This window comes from Kryptolebias marmoratus, linkage group LG14, assembly GCF_001649575.2.
Source record: "Kryptolebias marmoratus isolate JLee-2015 linkage group LG14, ASM164957v2, whole genome shotgun sequence".
Taxonomy (NCBI): Eukaryota; Metazoa; Chordata; class Actinopteri; order Cyprinodontiformes; family Rivulidae; genus Kryptolebias; species Kryptolebias marmoratus.
Window position 1 is genome coordinate 6,689,706 of NC_051443.1, and position 13,963 is coordinate 6,703,668.

Below are 13,963 nucleotides of genomic sequence, written 5' to 3' on the forward strand. Positions count from 1 at the left end.
GTAGACAAGTGCAAGAAGGTGTTAAATATTATGAGGTGTTTGGTTGGAAGTGAATGGGGGGCAGATAGGAAAGCACTTAAAACTATATACACAGGGTTAATTCGATCAATATTGGATTATGGAAGTATTGTTTATAATTCAGCTGCAGACACTACTTTAAAAAAGTTAGATTGTATACAATATCAAGCATTGAGATTATGTACAGGGGCAATTAGATCTACCCCAACAGCATCATTATTGGTAGAAATGGGAGAAATGCCACTCAAAATTAGAAGAGAACAATTAACATTAAATTATTGGGCTAATTTAAAAGGTCATAGAGAGGATCATCCAACTCAAGAAACAATTAAACCTTGTTGGGAAAAAGAATCAAAAGATATTAAAAGTTTTGGTTGGATCGTAAATCAGAAATCAAAAGAACTCAAAATAGATCAAATAAATATAAGCCAAACAGTTCCTTTACCAGTAATACAACCTTGGATACTTCCAGAGGCCATAGTAGATTTTACTTTGTTGAAAAGGAAAAATAAGGGCAAGGAATTTGTTTTGAATTCATATACAGTGCAGAATTATATAAATGAATATTACAGCTATGTTAAAGTTTATACAGATGCTTCTAAAAATACAGTAAATAGGATTGGGGTAGCTTTTATTGTGCCAGAATTTAATATTAGAATCAAGAAAAGAATAAGTGATGGATTGTCAGTATACACAGGGGAAATGATTGCAATATTATTAGCCATCCAGTGGATAGAGGAAGTAAGACCATTGAGAACAATAATTTGTTCTGATTCCAGTTCATCGTTAGTTAGTTTAAAATACAGACATTCAGGAAGCAGACCAGATATTTTATTAGAAATACAACAAATATTATATAGAATTCATAGGATGGGTTTAATGATTAATTTTTTATGGGTTCCAGCTCATTATGGTGTGGAGGGGAATGAAATAGCAGATAGAGCGGCAAAGGAGGCTGTTAGAAATTCAGCAGTGGATTTAGCTGTTAAATTTAGTAGAGCAGAAATTAAAATGATAATTAAAAAGAAAATGAAAGACATATGGCAAATGCAATGGGAGAAAGAAAGAAAGGGACGTTGGTTTTATAAAATACAAAGGAAGACTGGAGAAATGAGAAGTGCGGGGAGGACGAGGAGAGAAGAAACAATCATTTCTCGTATTAGATTTGGGCATACTGGGTTAAATAGCACTCTTTTTATTTTAGGGAAACATTGCAGTGGTGAATGTGATTATTGTGGAGAGGAGGAAACAATAGAACATGTGATGTTATTTTGTCAAAAATATGAGGGGGAAAGACGACAATTGGTCCAACAATTAAATAGAAATAAAGTTAAATTAGATATAGTTGATTTATTTAGAAATAATTCGGAAAATAAAAATTTTCAAATAATATTTCGTTATCTTAAATTAACACAATTATTTAATAGAATTTAGTTTTGAGCGTCATTCTGGTCCACACTCCATACCAGTAGGTGGCGGTAATGCACCAAATTCGTTGTTTGCCAACCGCCAATAAAAATTAAAAAATAATAAGAAGAAGACCAGCGCTGGAGCATTGTTTTGCCTCTGTGGTAAAGTGCTAAGCCTCTTGTGATTTACGAGTTTCTTAGTGAACCCTTTTCTGAGCTTTTTGCATTTTTGTGTTTTTACCTACCTAGGACAACCTGACCTGCGTGGATCCAGTCTGGTCTGTTTGTGGAAACCTGCCTTGGAGATAAACTACCTATCTGTTTGCCTGTGCCTGTCTGCCTGCCTTGAGAGGGATACTTACCTACTGCCTCCTGGAGAAACTGCTAACCTGCTACGGGGAAATACTTACCTTCGTACTCACCTCCGTGCCGTGGATCACCCTTCGCACAGTAAGGCCTCTCACCTGAGGATTTAATACTTACCTGCCTCTTCACCAAGGAAATACTCACCACGACCTCTGCTTCCAGGTCCTGGTTCCTGTTATTATCACCGTTCCCGATTCACTGTAAAATAAACTCACTGTCTATTATCTTGGTCTCCCGTGTCTGTCTGACGCCGAGCTGCTCATTTTAGAATATTGCCGAATCCTGACAAATTGTTGTGTTGAATAATGTCTACTAGCTGCCATCTTAAATTGGGTTGACTTCAAAAGTTAATCAGTTATAGATCTATCCAATGATTACTTTCTTAGAGTTTTATTCAAATCTGTTCAGCAGCTCATGACATATTTCACTAACAGACAAATAGGGTTGATTTTAACAGTTAATGTCAAAGTTTAAATAAGATCTCACACAATGAGAAGAACTTGGAGTTTGTGTTGAGGATGAGTCTCAGCTATAACCACACCAAATTTCAGCACCTATCTGTAAATTGCCTGAATTATAGACAATTTTGTGTTTTCTAACTCAAGTTGTTGGTGATGATCACCTTGAATTCAGATGGCTCTAAAAGCTAATGAATTTGAGAGGCACGTCCGATGACTATCCCCTGAAAATTTCATTAAAATCCATCCAGTGGTTCATGAGATTATTTTTTGCCAACAAACAGACAAAGTTGACTCCAAACAGTTATTTGCAAAAATGTTTTGAAAGATCTTGTTTAATCTGTTAGAACTCAGAATATGTGTTGGTGATTACTCTCAACTGCTACTATACTACATTTAATGGTCAATAAACAAGAAACCAATGCTAAATAAAAGAATTTATGTGTTTGAAGAATATAGTGTAAAAACATAAAACAATCAAATCGTGCCTCTTTTTCTGTAGGTTTTCTTGAAGAATTCTTAGGTTGAAACTGGAGGAGAAACAGTTCTTGAATAAGTTATTGTTAATGAAAAGGTTTTATGAGTTAATACTTGCAGCCTCAAATCCTTAGTAGATTTTATTTAAGGCCCACTTGCAGCTGAAGTTGAATAACTTTGACGTATGATAAAACAGAGGTCACCAACCTCCGGGCCGCGGACTGGTACCAGTCCGTGCTGTGGGTCATTTGGTACTGGGCCGCAGAGAAAGAATAATTAACTTAACTGTATTTCCGTTTTTTTTTGCATTTTCGGAGTCAGAATGACATTTATTTTGAAAAACTGACCGGATTCTCTCCACTACTTCCATCTATGACTCACTCTTGATGCATGTTAAAATGCTTATCTAGGTCATGTGATACACTACTGCTAAAAACAAACCCACAAGCAGCAAAATGATTAAAAAACTAACGTCTTTGGAAGCCCTAGATAGGACCGTCTCATTACTGAGAAACAGACACAGAGCTCCCACTTATTCAGCGTTATGGTAAGTTGTATTCTTTGTGCACTTTATATTTGTGGTGTATCTTATTTTAAAGGGCATGTTTAAACATCACCACATTGACCAGAGAACATCAGGGGGAGGAGAGGCTGTTATTCATGTTGATAACACAACACCAGGACGCAACTAACAAAGCTGCAAGGACACGTTGGATTTACGTTTATTAAGTTTTAAATAATACCCCTGTTTTCATGCTGATCGTATCATTTTATTTTGTTCTATTTATCCGCCACACCTTTAAAGGCCGGAGTGTGAAAATGCTGTCTGATAATGAACCGATCCATGGAGCTAAGAAGGTTGGGGACCGCTGTGGTAAAACATAACTCAGGGAAAAAGCTTGTTTTTGTGAACTTTTGGTTCCACAGAAATGATTGTAAATTCTTTTCAAATCTTCACAGACTCAACATAAACTCAAACGCGGCAAGTATACCCCATCCTCTAAACCTAAGTTTTTTTCCCCCCTTTTTTTAAGGTGATGATGCTTGTTGATTCATGCAGTTTTCACCTTGCAGCTAGTTCAAATATTAGTTTTTTAAATATTTCTAGGTGTAATTGGTTACAATATACTCAGAGAACACCCACAGTTTCCTCCGTCAGACCAAAAACATGCATGTTAGGTTAACTTGTAACTCTAAAATGCCTCTAGGTGTGATTGAAAGCTTGAACGTCTATCTTGTTTGTCTCTATGTGATCCTGAGATGGACTGGTGATCTGTCCAGGGTGTCTCCTGCCTTTTGCCCAATAAAAGATGGAGATAGGCATCAGGTCCTTGCAGCACTGTAAAATGGATAAAAATCATGGATAGATGGATGTAATTAGTTATTCCACACTTAAAAGAAATGTCATATGACACCTTGATTGTGTACGGAGAAGTGGACAAGACTTAAAGCCCCACATCACTAGTGCACAGAGTCTGGTTCCAACATGGCAGATCCTGTAAAACAGGATCTCATTGCTTCAATTCTCAACAATGGAAAATGTCAGGATGTGAGGTCTAGTATTATCTTGTACATTTGATTGTTCATACCAAGATTCAGACATGAAAACATTTCATCTCTAGACTGCTCTCCCTCTGCTACAATTTTTGACACCGTTTTCTCATGGAAACTATATAAAGAGGCCACAGGGGAAGCCCATTTGTCTTTTAGCTTCTGTTCAGTCTGAGAGGGGATTTTATTTCTATATTCTTTAATATAAGTGATGGACACATTTGGGGAAAGCCCAAGGTTAGGAAAAAACTGTGTTTTTGTCTGTGGAGACCCAGTAATGTCCACCTCCTGTGTGTTACCCCAAAGTTCAACAGGAACATTTGAAGAAATGCAGAACAAACTGTCAGCTTGGATTTGCCTTGACTCGTTCTCCTTCTGGAGTGAATAATTTTATTTATGCTGAACCAATGTGCAGGACAGTGGAGCTGTTCACGTTCTGTAAAACCAGAAACAGATCAAATAACTGTAAAGCTGAGACGGTTCTGCAGGGGTTCAGCTGTGGTCTGACATAACGTGTTGGCCATCTGTGCTTAGTTAGAGGGAAAGATATCTTTTTAATGAAGCCATCATTAAGGAGGAAGCAGCAACACCAGCCTGCTGTTCTCCCCTGTAAATCAAATGAGGGCAGATCTGTGCTTTGTTCCAAACAATTTGTTCTAAAATCAATGAGAATCAAGTTTGACAGAAACACCACATTAGTGAACAACACAGAACTGGATTAGAATAAACTTTTCATCAGAACAAGAATTTAGGAGTTTCCTCTGAGAATTTTCCTCCTAACCTACACTCTGTTCTCTGTTTTTTTTTTTTAAGCTGAATCAATATTTGAGAAGAGGCTAAAAACAATCTAAAATTGTTTGAACGAAAAGTGGATAAACCAAGTTAGAGATGGTTAGTAAAATGTTAACCCTTTTTATTCCAACAATCAAGAAACAAAAAGTTTCTTTGATTAGAAAGTTTGAGTTTACCATTTTTATATAATTATGAATCAAAATACTCTGTGTTTTATATTTTGGTCACATAGTTTAATAACGTTATCGCTCCAACTTGCCCTCTAATTTTAATCAATTTGAATTAAAAGTCACCTATGTCTACAGTTAGTACAGTGATGACAAAGACATTATAGCTTTTCTCTGCGGTATTTCTTCAAAAACATTTTGGATCAATGTTGTAACTTTATTTAATTCACTCAGTTTTTCCTGTTAAAATGAAACTGAACATCACACTAATGACAATTTGTAATTTAATTCAATCTTTGTGTGCAGATCAATGTATAAAATGGTGAAGAACTCATTTGACAACTGGGTTTTCTTTACCCTCCAGAGCCTACAAAACCATTCATTTCAATGAAACAGGCTACAACACTGCAGTAAACCAAGTACATATATACTCTTATTTCTCCTCCAGTTCTCATGGTCCTTGCTAACCTTAGATGACATCTTGTGTTAAAATGTGTTTGTGCAGCTTTTCTCAAACAACTAAAGCCTGTATCTCACTGTACAGCATTTATGAGGGAGTCTACAAAATGACCTGCAACTTTTATTGGGGGCTCTCGATTTCCTTTGCAACCCAGTCTCCTGGTTCAAATTTTGAACATGGTACAAAAAAATGTGCAACAAATTTTCCCTCAAAATAGTTGAAGAGTTGAATTCTGAGGGTGTGCAACTGGTGAACCATGTGGGCATGGTCAGTTTTTGAAAATTATTATCTAGGTTTGTGTGCACGGCTTGCAAAACAGTCTTCTAGGCCAGGATTTTATAAAAACAGGAGTTGCCTTCAAAATAAAAGCAATTCTAAAGTGACAACTGGTTTCAAAATGAAAGCAGAGTATTTGGATTTTTGTGCAAAACTATTTCTATTTGGTCTATCATTTTGTGTTTATCTGCGCAGGCCATTCGGGAACAGCTAACTGGCCGTATGTGGCCCACGGGCTGTAGAATGCCCAGATTTGGTCTGGAGGCATCTTGGTTCTGGTGATCCAGTGTTCCCTCTCTCCCAGAGGAACAGATGGCAGCTGTTTGGCTGATCAAACACTTTCCTGCTCTGTGCTCCACCCTGACGTCATTGACATCCATGCAGGAGACAGTGAAGTAGTAACAGATTAATGAACATCAATGATCCATAAAGCTGATTGGTTGGACCTGCTTCACTTACTGTCTGCTGTTTACTTCAGACATTTTGTAGAATATAAGTCAGTATGCAGAGTTTACTGTTGTTAATAGCAGGATTAGATTAACTAATTCAGTTTAGTTTCCTGCTTTAACCAGGGAAAGAGTTGAAATGAAGGTATAAATAATGCAACAAGGCCTGATTTTTGTATTGCACAAAAACTGTTGGTCTGGTTTTTTTAAATGTTGGTGGCAATGTGCATTATGAGCAGAAAGAAAAACTTGGAACCAAAATCCAACTTATTAGATTTCTCACTGACATTTGTTTCCACCTCTGATCAACACTGGCTCAGATAATGTACAGATCATTATTTGATACATGAATTAATAAGCCCATCGTAATCAAGCACAAACCACTTGCAGCATCTTTTCTTCACAAAGAGCCAAATTTTCTGCCTGAAACAAACAATTCTCAGGTATGATCCTACATCTCAGAATTTATCCAGAACATTAACACAACTCTCAGCACTTATTCTAATGGTGCGTTCAGGGGCACGTTTTGATGTGAGAACTTAATTAAACTGGTAAGCTGATGAGAAGGACCTGCAGCAGTCCCAGGATGGGATGATATGTGACTGACAGATGCTCTTCTATGTAGCAGGAAAATGCAGGGACGGATCTTTCAATCATCCTGACTTTTTTGGAAAATTTTCAAAGGTACTAAGCTAAAATCTGCTCCTCAAAATATCTGAGGCAAGATAGAGGTCACGCAGACTTTTCCTCTTTTTAAATCAGCAACTGTGACTTTACAATTATTAAAGTATCTCATTACATCAGGTAACCCTGTGACTTTCAGAAATTAATCTCATTAACTTCATGTAAATGAGAAATAGTACAGCTGAAACCATATTTATTAAAATGGACATCTGCAAACAAGAACTGTTCAAATAGCACCACATTACCCAAGGTTTTTACCATGTGTATATCAAAATACAAATATATTGTAAAACCTGCACACAGTATTAATCTAGGGATAATAATCTAATTATTTTCTTTTAAAAAAAGGATGGTTCTCAGTTACTACCACACCAAACGTTTGTTCAATGTCTATAAATATAAATATGAAGTTATAGCCATTTTTGTGTTGGCTAAAATCAAAAACTGTAGCGGGCATCTTGAATTAGGTTGACTCCAAATGTTAATTCACAGTAAATGCACATCTAATGATTACTTTCTGAGAGTTTCATTAAACTGTTCATTGTGGTTCATGAGATATTTTTCAAACAGACAGACAACTGCAAAAACATTGTCGCCCTTTCACCTTTGGCAGCAGGCAGTAAAAAATGTTTGTGCAGAAGCAGAACATCAAATGACTCATTAACAGACTGAAGATATCCAGAGTTATTGTGTGACCTTGCTGTGAGAACATCTACTGTACATGTAAAGAACAAGTCTAACATCTGCTGCTTCAGACATCTTCATCACTGTGGGGGAATCTGATTGCTTTGGTAAATAAGCTTGTCAGACTCACAGGCCAGACTTTGCTTCAGTGTCCACAGACTCTCAAACTTCTTAGTAGTGTTGATGACAGATCGACACGGGGAGCTGGAAGCAGGAGGAGAGAAACTCTGGAAGGAGAGGCCGTAAAGGGGGCACTTTAAGGAGAAAAGAACAGCCTAAAAATAAACTTTCTGACTTAACTTTAGAACATGTGCACAAAGAGAAAATGAACAGAAATATGTGAAGAAAATTGATTTTGGTGTTTTCAGAGGGTGGTCCTAATCTGAATGTATGTAATCAGCTGAGGAGTTCAGAAAAAGTTTTACAGTTTGAAAAAGTCTGATTAATCTGAAAAAATAAATAAATAAAATAGAGCATATTTTTACACTTAAAAGGGTGGGTTGATTTTTCACAAGTGGGATTATATAGATTAGTTATGTTCAGTCAGTATCTTACCTGCAGTAGACAGCAGTCAGAATGAGCTTGCTTTAGAGAATCAGGGAGAAGTTCTGACTGAGGCATCAAACAGCCAGTTAAAATGGGTCCAACAAGATATCCACCTTCTAAAAACAACATTTATCAGAAATTTACAGGAATGTAAGTGAATGTTCCATTTGAACTTTTTATACCATTTTTAAAGATCCTAGAAGTGATACAACTGGAGTATTTTAAGCCAGTGAATTTACAGAGCAGAGAAGTCAGACAAAGATCAGAGCAGTTAGATGGGATATTTAAAAGAATGAAACTTTATTACACTGTGGTTCTTTAACAAGCCAGGAGAAGATCTGTGGAAGTAAACTGCAGATGTGACACGATGATCCAACAGGGGAGGTAAGTGGTGTTTGGAGGGTTTCACAGAGGAGCGTTGAGGCAGTAATGAGATTACCAGTGAGAAGGTGGTAAGTGTTGTTGTGAGAAGAAGAGAGAGAATCCAGGTAGTTGTGCAATAACTGGTCCCAAAACACTGAGAGACGGTTTCTAAGTCAGGTTAGGCCTTGTCCACATGGAAACTCAGTTTTTTCGAAACAATATTTCCTTCTTTTTTTTTTCTTTCTCATAAACATGGGAAATAGTTACATCCACACATTGTAACTATGCCAGGCCTGTGTGTGACGCCATAGCGCTACCACAAAAATGCACCAGAAACAGGAAGCAAGACACGGACATGGGCTGACTTGCTGAATCGTAACTGTGACATCCAAAGTGGTGGGACTGGTCCTTGTTTTGTCATTTTAAAAAGGTGCCAGTATGATTTTAAAAGTACAGTATACAGTAGGTATTTTTGCTTTTCAAAGTCGTTGCAGGTGTGGTGAGGGTGGTTTTTCTGGGGTTTGTGTGTCAGTGTTTGTGAGTACTTCCTGGTAGGCGTGGCCAGACGACTGATTGATGTCTCGTCAACTCTCCCTCCTCACCTGCAAGTGATCTGGCTAATGGCAAGGACAGGTGTATTTAAGGCGGTGGCAGAGACCAGACCAGCGCTGGAGCATTACCTGCTTGTGGTAAAGTCGCTGAGCCTCTGTACAAGAAAGCTTTTTGTTATCCCGAGTTTGACTAACTCTGTCTCGCTTTTGTGCCTCAGGAATTACCTTCTGCCCCGTGGATCCAGTCTGGTTTTCGTTTTTCTTGAGACCTCTGCTAACGCTCATACTACCTGCCTCCCGTGCCTGTCTGTCTGCTTCACAATATCATCCGGAAGGAATTACTCACCACTGGAAGGATACTCACCCTGGAACCCGAACCCACTACTGCTTGCTTCTCCAAGTGTTGGACCCGCTGCCCTGTCATAAGAACTTTAAGTACAAACCATCACTTACCATTCGTTAAATCCTCGCGTCTCACTTCGCCATACTTACCGTGTCTTTCGCTCTTTCAGATCCCGACGTTCATCCTGTAAATATTTCCCCTGCACTGTAAATAAATCACTTACCTGAACACTCCTGGTTTCCTGTGTCTGTCTGCTGCCGGACTGCTCAATAAATATTCTCTGGGTTATGACAGAATGCTCCAGCCAGACCTACAGAGCAGTTCCGGTGGTGGACAGACCACAGATACGTTAGTCCACCACGAGCACCGGTTAGACCAATTTGAAACTCTCATTCAACAATTGTATCAGGTCCAGCAGGATACTTGCACTACGTTTAACCAAGTTTCCCACCGTATCGTAGCAATCGATAACCGTTTAGGAACTCTATTTCCCACAATTCAGTCCAACCCACCCGTCGACACCACGCCCCGTTCAGTCAGTTCAGTTCCCCTTCGTGAACTGGAAATCAAGCCGTCAGAATTATTTGACGGAAACACCGATCGTTGCGGTGGTTTCCTTCTACAGTGTAGTTTAGCGTTTGCTCGGTCACCGTCTCTGTTTCCGTCCCACGTTCCCAAGATAATTTTTTTGATTACCGCATTAAAGGGACGTGCGCTGCATTGGGCTCAGGCGTTTCTTTCTACTCACCCGATCGAGACACTATCTTTTGACCGCTTTGTTCAGGAGTTCCGGCGAGTGTTCGATCATCCGTTGCAGCAGGAAGAAGCGGCGAAGCCTTTGTTAGCACTACGACGGGGTAGCAGAACGGTGGCGGATTTCTCCGTGGATTTCCGGATTACGGCTCAGGAAGCTGGTTGGGAGGAACTAGCCGGGCATTTTCACGGGTTCGCTGTCTGAAGAGATTAAGGATCAACTATCTACCAGAGACGAACCGGCTAGTCTAGATGAACTGATAGTATTGGCTATCAGAATTGACAATCGTCTACGAGAACGGCAGCGGGAGAGGAGTCTACAAAGTTGCGGGGAACGTTCGTCCGGTTGTTTGGGGACAGGATATGCCGCCGAACCACAGTCTTCTGGAGCAGAGGGAGAGCCCATGCAGGTGGGCTGCACTCGTTTGTCTGTGGAGGAAAGACAGAGGCGTTTTCGTGCAAAAGAGTGCATCTATTGTGGGAAAAAGGGACATTTCGTGGCCAACTGCCCTTTTCGGAGAAACTGTCAGACCCGCCAGTAGAGGGGAATGATCTGCCGGGTCCATTAACTTTTTCCCCGACTTCGTTACTGTCTCTTCCCGCTAGGATCATCTACAACCAGACCACGTTACCTATTGCAGCCATGGTGGATTCAGGTTCAGAACTTAACCTAATCTCCAGATGTCTCGTGGATCAATTGAACCTCCCAGTCTCTCCATTGGACTGCGCTCGAACTGTTACTGGCCTGACCGGTCAGACCATCTCACAGATCACCCATCGTGTCTCCAACCTTCAAGTTTTGGTATCCGGTAACCATCACGAGTCCGGTGAGTTCTTGGTGTTTTCTGCTCTTTCTCCGCAATTGATTTTTGGATTTCCGTGGCTTAAGAGACATAATCCGGTTCTTAATTGGGTGGAAAGGAGAGTTGAATGTTGGAGTGATTGGTGCCTCCAACATTGTCTGCGATCTGCTGGTGCTCCTGTGGGGGTGGAGGCGGAGGAACCTGGGGATGACATAGATTTGTCAGAGGTGCCTGAACCCTACCATGATTTAGCACCAGTCTTTAGTAAACGCAAAGCTCTCTCCTTACCACCTCACAGACCTTATGATTGTGCCATAAATCTTTTGTCAGGTGCTCCGTTACCCTCTAGCCGGCTCTACCATCTTTCGGGCCCTGAGACCGAGGCCATGAGTAAGTACATAAATGAGTCTCTGGCCTCAGGTATTATCCGACCCTCTACCTCTCCTTTGGGAGCAGGTTTTTTCTTTGTAGAAAAGAAGGATAAGTCCTTGAGGCCGTGCATAGATTTTCGGGCATTAAACCAAATTACCATAAAAAATAAATATCCCCTTCCATTACTCGATTCTGTCCATGAGAAACTTCATTCGGCAACCATCTTTTCGAAACTAGACCTCCGTAACGCCTATCACTTAGTGAGAATAAGAGAGGGGGGTGAGTGGAAGACGGCATTTAAAACACCGTTGGGCCATTTTGAATACCTGGTGATGCCATTTGGCCTCACCAACGCTCCCACCGTCTTCCAGGCTCTCATAAATGACGTTTTGCGCGATTTTCTGAACAGGTTTGTGTTCGTCTATTTAGACGATATACTTATTTTTTCGGAGAACACAGAGACACACAGAACTCACGTCAGGGCAGTTTTGCAAAGGCTATTTGGGAACAAATTATTCATCAAAGCCGAGAAGTGTGCTTTTCATGTTGCCACAGTATCATTTCTGGGTTTTATCTTTGAGAAAGGGCGATTCCGCACTGACCCCGAGAAGATAAGAGCCGTAACGGAATGGCCGGTCCCATCTTCTCGCAGGGAGTTACAACGCTTCCTTGGGTTCGCAAATTTTTACCGACGGTTCATTAAGGACTACAGTCGTGTTGCTACGCCACTCACCCAGCTAACCTCAACCCTCCGCAATTTTGTTTGGACTCCTGCAGCAGACATGGCTTTTCGGGAGCTTAAGAGACTGTTTTCTTCGGCCCCCGTTCTTTGTCACCCAGATCCGGGAAAACAGTTCTTAGTGGAGGTGGATGCCTCTGACACAGGTGTGGGGACAGTCTTGTCCCAAAGATCTTCGTCAGATAGCAAGGTACATCCTTGCGCTTTCTTCTCTCGACGCCTTTCACCTTCGGAACGCAACTATGACGTTGGAAATCGAGAGCTGTTAGCTATCAAGCTAGCACTCGAGGAGTGGAGACATTGGCTTGAGGGTTCCAGGGAGCCATTTGTCATATGGACAGATCATAAAAATTTAACATACCTCCAGAATGCAAAGAGATTGAATCCCCGACAAGCTAGATGGTCCTTGTTTTTTGCACGTTTTAACTTCATTCTCACCTACAGACCCGGAACCAAGAACATAAAGGCCGATGCTCTCTCCCGACAGTTCTCTGCTACAGACTCCCCTAAGTCAGAGGTCAACGTGTTACCCGAATCCTGTTTCGTGGGATCTCTTACCTGGGGGATTGAGAACACGATTGCGGTGGCCCAACAGACGGAACCGGATCCTGGAACGGGACCAAGGGGACGAAGGTTTGTACCACAAAGTGTTGTGGGTAAGGTGCTTGACTGGGTACATAACCACAGGTTCACCTGCCATCCGGGAATCACCAGAATGACTACTTTCACTCAGAGACATTTTTGGTGGCCAACCATGACTGCAGATATTAAGGAGTACGTCAGCGCGTGTCAGACCTGTGCCCGGAACAAGTCACTTCATCAGCCACCTTCTGGATTGTTGCAACCCTTACCGGTTCCTGCTCGTCCCTGGTCCCACATATCTTTGGACTTTATCACGGGACTTCCACCCTCCGAAGGTAACAGTCATCCTCAACATTGTTGATCGTTTCTCTAAATCCGCCCATTTCATCCCGCTAACTAAGTTGCCCTCAGCTTTGGAAACAACTCAACTGCTTGTCCATCACGTGTTCCGGCTCCACGGCATTCCACAGGATGTGGTGTCAGATCGAGGCCCTCAGTTTGTCTCCCAGGTCTGGAAGGCGTTCTGTAACGCGCTGGGGGCTCAGGTCAGTTTGTCATCCGGTTATCATCCTCAATCCAACGGTCAGACCGAGAGATGCAACCAGGAGTTAGAGGCCGCCCTAAGATGCGTTACCAACAACAACCCCTCCTCCTGGTGCAAACATTTACCGTGGATTGAATATGCACATAATGGTCACACCTTCGCAGCCACAGGGTTTTCTCCATTCGAATCATCTCTTGGATATAACCCACCTCTTTTCCCAGATCAAGAAACCGAGATCCTGGTACCATTTGTCCAGGCTCACATTAAACGTTGTCAGAGGATCTGGAGACAGACAAGGGCAGCTCTTCTGCGTACAGCTCGACAGAACCGAAGGTTTGCTGACCGTCATCGAGTTGCAGCCCCCAAGTACCAGGAAGGGCAACAGGTATGGCTTTCCACACGAGATATTCATCTTAAAGACACTCCGAAGAAGCTCTCTCCTAGATTTATTGGACCATACACCATTGAGCGAATAATCAACCCCACTGCCGTCAGACTGCGTTTACCCAATTCCATGAGGATCCATCCCACGTTCCACACGTCGCAAGTGAAACCCGTGTCGGTTAGTGCTCTGTGCCC

The 13,963-nt window shown here is 41.2% G+C and overlaps 1 long non-coding RNA gene across 1 annotated transcript; it reads left to right on the top strand.

Moving 5' to 3' along the window:
• The first annotated feature begins 1,547 nt into the window (after window positions 1-1,547).
• LOC108244770 lies at window positions 1,548-2,014 on the top strand. Its single transcript, XR_001808944.3, has 3 exons — window positions 1,548-1,589; window positions 1,677-1,877; window positions 1,956-2,014. It is a non-coding gene; the product is annotated as an uncharacterized LOC108244770 (long non-coding RNA).
• Window positions 2,015-13,963: the final 11,949 nt, after the last annotated feature.